This window comes from Neopsephotus bourkii, unplaced genomic scaffold (genome assembly GCF_033783945.1).
Source record: "Neopsephotus bourkii isolate Nb327-2 ecotype Australia unplaced genomic scaffold, CSIRO-AGI_Nbou_v1 NB_1526, whole genome shotgun sequence".
In the NCBI taxonomy this organism is placed as follows: domain Eukaryota; kingdom Metazoa; phylum Chordata; class Aves; order Psittaciformes; family Psittacidae; genus Neopsephotus; species Neopsephotus bourkii.
In genome coordinates this window covers 5,711,523-5,717,583 of record NW_026902002.1, presented here as the reverse complement: position 1 = coordinate 5,717,583, position 6,061 = coordinate 5,711,523, and positions in this window count along the sequence as shown.

Genomic DNA, 6,061 nt, shown 5'->3' with positions numbered 1-6,061 from the left:
ACACCACCAGGGATGGAACATTCACAACTTCCTTAGGCAACCCATTCCAGTGCCTTACCACCGTACAGTAAAGAACTTCCTCCTTATATCCAGTCTGAACTTCCCCTGTTTAAGTTTTAACCCGTTATCCCTTGTCCTGTCACTACAGCCCCTAATGAAGAGTCCATCCCCAGCATCCTTATAGGCCCCCTTCAGATACTGGAAGGCTGCTATGAGATCTCCACGCAGCCTTCTTTTCTCCAGGCTGAACAGCCCCAACTTTTTCAGCTGATCTTCATATGGGAGGTGCTCCAGTCCCCTGATCATCCTCGTGGCCCTCCTCTGGACTTGTTCCAACACTTCCGTGTCCTTTTTATGTTGAGGACACCAGAACTGCACACAATACTCCAAGTGAGGTCTCACAAGAGCAGAGTGGAGGGGCAGGATCACCTCCTTCGGTCTGCTGGTGATGCTCCTTTTGATGCAGCCCAGGATACGGTTGGCTTTCTGGGCTGCAAGCGCACACTGAAGCCGGCTCATGTTCATTTTCTCATCAACCACCACCCTCAAGTCCTTCTCCACAGGGCTGTTCTGAATCTCTTCTCTGCCCAGCCTGTAGCTGTGTCTGGGATTGCTCCGACCCAGGTGTAAGACCTTGCACTTGTCATGGTTAAACTTCATGAGGTTGGCATCAGCCCACCTCACAAGCGTGTCAAGGTCCCTCTGGATGGCATTCCTTCCCTCCAGTGTATCAACTGAACCACACAGCTTGGTGTCATCGGCAAACTTGCTGAGGGCGCACTCAATCCCTCTGTCCGTGTCAGCGATGAAGATGTTAAACAAGACCGGTCCCAACACCGATCCCTGAGGGACACCACTCGTTACTGGTCTCCAGCCAGACATTGAGCCATTGACCAGAGCTCTGTGTGCAGCCATCCAGCCAGTTCTTTATCCACTGAGTGGTCCATCAAATTGATGTCTCTCCTATTTAGAGACAAGGATGTCATGTGGGACAGTATCAAATGCTTTGCACAAGTCCAGGTAGATGACATCAACTGCTCTACCTTTGTCCATCAGTTCTGTAGCCCCATCATAGAAGACCACCAAATTGGTCAGGCAGGATTTCCCCTTAGTGAAGCCATGCTAGCTGTCACCAAGCACCTTGTTGTTTTTCATGTGCCTTAGCATGCCTTCCAGGAGAATCTGCTCCAAGATTTTGCCAGGCACAGAGGTGAGACTGACTGGTCTGTAGCTCTTTGGGTCCTCCATTTTCCCCTTCTTGAAAATGGGGGTTATATTTCCCTTTTTCCAGTTATTGGGAACTTCACCTGACTGCCATGATTTTTCAAATATGATGGACAGAGGTCCAGAGTTGCTGGGTTTTCAGCTAGATTTTACACCAGCAGTAGTAAATAGTAAAGTTAGAGGGAAAGGTGTGAATAGTAACTATTCTAATACCTGATCATTTTTTAAATATCTGTATACCTATGCACAACCCCTACCCCCATATTCTACCCTCTGTGATTAATACACATCTTTTTCAAAGGGTAAACACAGAACATAAGTAAATGCATACCCAGAGCTTGAAAATATTATTTATTCATGCTCATTCGAAATTAAAAAACACCCAAAACATATAGATGTCATGTGGGTATTTTGAAACAATTTAATCTGAGGGTTTTCCCTATGATTTCTGAAGTAATTTTCTTCAAGAAAACCACTGAAAATGCTGCACTGTGGTTTGGTACCACTAGGTGGTGCTGCCATTATAGTATTCCTTAAAAGTCCGTGATTATGTATCTATGGAAAAAAATATAACACATAGCTAAAAGCAGTCTACTTACTATACTTCTTAAAGATAGAGGAGCTTTGTTATACTTGTGTGACAAGGAATCTTAGCCCTCACATGTGTAAATGTACTCAACTTGTGTTCATGTTTTGCATATGCTTGCTTAAAATGGGAATTTGTACCTAACTAAGAGTACAGTATGTCCAATGTTTCCTGTAGGCCTCGTTAGAGAAAGTCCAGCCTTTTCAGTCTGGTATGCCTTCTACTGAGAATTATATTTTACACTGTTAATCACTGAGCTTTGATACCCTACCTGTTATCATGCAAAATTCAAAATAAAGAGAGTTCCTACTCTGAGGTGATTAAGGTCTAGGTGAGATAAGAGTCAAGAAGGCAGGAGGTAATTGAGGGAGATATTTTGGGTGTTTCAGCCACTATGGTAAATTAGAGTCTTGCACTGCAGAAAACAGCAGGTCCTTTGACACCATTTAAAGGGGATTGTACCAATCTTTGCAATGTTTGAAACATACTGTTTGCTGCCAGGTGTTTATCTAGTTGGGAAACATTTAAATTGAATTGTAAACTGGCTGAAGCAGCCCACTCTACTCAGATGAAAAGAAGGCCGGAGTCAGGGATTTTGGAAGGATGTATCTAAGGGATAAACAACTGCAAGAGAGTATTTACCACTGCAGTTAAGTTTCAGGATAAGATCTGCTTTTACCATTTTATTGTTTCAAATCAGTCAGATGTAGAATTGGTGTCTAAACCAGAAGCTAAAAGGTGTGAGCCTATTGTTCAGATTTCATTGTTTCTATCTTTCTGAGAGGAAAAAATATTTGGAAGTATGAACGAAACATTTTTCTTAGGGGCAAAAAGCTGTGTTCTTTCCCCTGTGCAGGGCATATGCTATGAAATTGCCCAACTTAGCTCAAGTTAACTGTATTTGGTTTTTGTTTTTTCAGAAAGCAAGTTGCTCAGGCAGCTTCAAGAAACCAGTAAGCAATAGTAAGTGTTTGGGATACATTTAAAGTAGGCTAAATTTCTTTGTAATATACAAGTAAGGATTTGCATTCAGGTTTCCACTTGTCAGCTGAACTGCAGCAGGTTTATAAGGGCTCTTAGCTCCTGACAAGTAAAAAATAATGCAAGGAACCTGCAATAGAGAATATTTAAGTGAAGTTACACTGTCACAAACCAGGAGTACACACACAGGCAGTATCAAACTGACCTGATAAACATTACCTTAATAATTTTTCTGTATATTAACTTTCATGGGAGGTTTTTAGAGTTGAAAGTGTATGCTGGGACACAAAGTGGAAAAGGTATAATAATATGAGAGAAAGTGATGCCCATATGAAAGTATTTCATATATGACATCATGCATAAAAAAAATTCAACCCATCCAGGAGCAAGTAATTCTTTGCAAGTGGTCTGAAAAGTAGTATCATATGGTATCTTCCCCAGTAGGAAATGTTGTTCTTAAAATTTGAATTGATGCCAACATATGAACACCATTTTTCCCAAGGTGTTTATGGGAAATGTCAAAGAACTGTAGTCAGAGAACATGACTAACATGTTAAAGGAACTGTTGATGCATGTATAATACATCAGCGTTGACACATCTGCTATTACTACCATGTAGTCTTAAACAAAAAAAAAAAAAGGTTTATTTAGGATGAAAGAAATTGTAACATGGAAAATCTAGGGTGTGCAATTAATCAAAATACCTAGAATGTACATTAAATATGCTAATTTATGCTAGAAGAGAAATCTTTCACCTGGGTCTAAGGGAAGGTGATAAGAACTTTCCTCAAGTAAGGTATCAAGTAATAGCGTAAGATTCCAGTCATGTTTACATTAGCAGCTAGGTTCCTTTTGGCAATTGATTGCCTGCTGTTTGTTTTTCTAACTGAATTAGTGCTTACTTTGATTTCCAATTGCAGGTGCAAAGAGAAGATAAAAAAACATTTAGAAAAGTCTCTTTTACTCTCAATAGCTCAGCATCTGAAGGTCTTTGTCTCCTTTATGCAGATAGGGGTAATCACTTGAATTTGCTTGAAGATTCCCAGATAGTGCAGAGGCGGTCTCATCCCAAATGGAAAAAGGAAGCATTAACTTTTGATGGTTAGAGAATCAAAAAGGTATGTAGGGAATTAGTTACATATATCTGTAAGGGTTTCATTAAAAATTGTCACGTAAGATAACAATGAAAAGGCAATCAGTATTTCATAGTAATCATGACAACTATCAAATACCAGTTATTTTCAGATGAAGTTGTATGAAAAAAATATACCATTCTTTTCACACAGAATTAAGGCACCAAATTCATCCAAGAAATAATCATTTACTGGTTGCTGGTCATCTTAATTTTGCAGTATATATAGCTATCAGTGCCAGAAAGTGGGGGCATTTATTTGTTTCACTTCTAGCCTACATAGTATTTTAAAGGGGGTTACAAAAAATCCCAACTTTGCAGATTTTTAGGACCTTAGTTTTAGCTGGAAAACTTTCTGATTAATGATTGATTGATCACTTTCTCACCAGGTAAGACTGCAGGGAATGGCTACATTTACCCATTCATTGGGTCTGAGAGATTATGTCAATGCAAGAAAGATCTAATTCAGCCATATTACTCTACCAAAGCAAATGTCTCTAATACTTGCATGTTAGCAAGTCTGTCGTTTTCAGGCCCACAGTGAAGTTTCAGTGTGTTGAATTCCATTTTTTGCATCTTCTGTTGTTGGGCCATCATGATTGATAAGGCATTATTGGCAAATGTATACTAGTGGTTAATGTTTTAATCTGTCATGACACTGGGCCACATGTGAATGCATGAGTAGTATTTGTAATGACTGCAATTATACTGATGTATGATTACATATTATGTATATTTATAATTGTTTTTGGTGTTGGCATTTTACTATCTAATAGTATGGGAGAGGGAGAGAGCAAATGAGATTTATGCAATTATTTGGCTAGAAAAAAGTTACAAATAGAACACTGTCCTCGTTCTCCTGACACAGAAAATAGTGGTCTATTAATGAGTTTCTGCCACAAGAAGTGATATGAATTGTTAATTCAGGTAAAATAAAATTAATTCAATTACAGAAAAATATATAATGGATGGGGAATAATCTTAGGTTTCCCAAATGACAGGTTAGGTCAGTCCTCTAAGGATTTTTTTATTGCACTGGCTGCTTTTAAGTGGAGAAAATCTTTCCTAGGCCTTTGCTTCACTTTTACGACTAGTACTTCAACTGCATAGTGTTAGAAAAAAGTTAGAGGAGAAAAAAGTTTGTTATTTTTTAGATGTGTTTAAGATAAAGCAACAAGTGGAAGCACCCTCCAATCTTTTATTGGTTATCAAAATGTACTTGGCTTCTAAAGTTTGGAAGTCTGTTGCTGGACAGTTTGACTGGAAAAGTGATGTTTAGCCTCAAGACCAGGGAAAAAATGAGAATCCATTATTTATTTCTCAGGGATTTGTAATAGAGTATTTTTTTAAGACGATGGCAAATCAGAAGAGTGTAAGAACTGCTAGCTAGAAGGTGCTTTCCTTTATTGGTTCCTCTGATTCTTGTTGGTGTTCTGAGTGACTAGTGGTTTTGTAACCAAGAAGCCAAGAGAAACAGGTATCAAAGACAGTGATGGTTCAGTATATTCTTCATTGCTAGCTGGAGATTCCTAAAGGATGGATAGGAACCTGTAATTGCAAGAAAATGGGGGACTAGTATTTGTGTCCAAACAACTCTTTACCCTTCTGTATCAATGAGCAGGAGCATGTAAAATGTATTTAAAAAAAAAAAGCATAGCTGATCTTATCAGCTTTATCAAAACATGTCTGGGGCACAGTTTCACCCCATATGGTATAAAACCAAAAACGCTGTGTGTTTATATTTTCTGATATTTACATAAGAAGATGAAGACTTGTTTGCTCTGAGTTTTGTGGATAGGATAATTAATTAAATATCTCCAGGAAACATTTAATTAATGGCAAAGTCAAACCTTCTTGTTCTCCCCTCCTTGAATAAAAGCTTTCCATATATAATGGGAATATCTAATTTCAGTAGAAAACAGTTGTGTGGTTTCTAGGATTATCATACCTCTATGAGACTATGAGCAGATGTAGTATTGGTTGAATTTGCAACTGGCTTGTGCCTGTTTGTTGCTCTGTCTGGGGAATGTAGTATTGCTTGCCTTGCTAAATGTTTACCACGTTAGTGAGGGATATTGCTTGTTTTTTTGCCCTTTTTTTTTTTTTCCTAATCTAGGGTATCAGAAGATCAATGAACA